Raw genomic sequence first — 747 nt, 5'->3', positions numbered from 1 at the left:
ACGTGTTATTGGAAACTAGACGGTCATAATCAGTTTATAACAAGTCGTATTGGCACAATCAGCAAACAGTAAGCGTTCTAATAATACTTTAATGACTTTCAGAGCAACCAGAGGAAAACAGTTGAATTATCGGTTGTTAAAAGGGAATTAAGGAAAAGCGAAATAATAAAATTTTAAATAAATAAATACACCAAAATTGATCAAAGCTTTCTAAAAACCTGATGATTCTTCCTTAAATTGTAAAAGCTTATACTTAATTAATGTTTGTACCTAGCAATGTTAAGAGCTATCCAAAACAATTTTATTTACTGAGTGTCACAAAGAGCACGGTCAACCCTGACACTACTAATGGACTAGCTTACGACCAACCTAGTTTAGTAGTAGCTTTATAAGAACTTAATATCATAATCTTATACCAGTCATTAGAATGCTATAGTTCCAAATGTAGGTATTTCGTAATTTTGTTTTTTGCTGAGTACCACAGAAGGGCCAGGCTATCAAGTGTGCCCTTATTTTCCCTTTATATCCAACTTCAACCGTTTATATTATGCAAAATTTTCGATTGGCTACACGGAAAAGCTAAATTTTTATAACAACGCCAAAATTACAATTTTTGATTGTAAATTACTGAATTTGCCTTAGAAATAGCAAAATTTATTAGTTAACTTGTAATAATCTCAATTTTGACGTGTTTCCTTAAAAATCATTTTAAAGTTTCTTAATTATTACAATTGTAATATGGAATGT

This window comes from Agrilus planipennis, unplaced genomic scaffold (assembly GCF_000699045.2).
Source record: "Agrilus planipennis isolate EAB-ADULT unplaced genomic scaffold, Apla_2.0 scaffold36, whole genome shotgun sequence".
NCBI lineage: Eukaryota > Metazoa > Arthropoda > Insecta > Coleoptera > Buprestidae > Agrilus > Agrilus planipennis.
The sequence above is the reverse complement of the archived record's forward strand: the minus strand, read 5'-3'. Positions refer to the sequence as shown.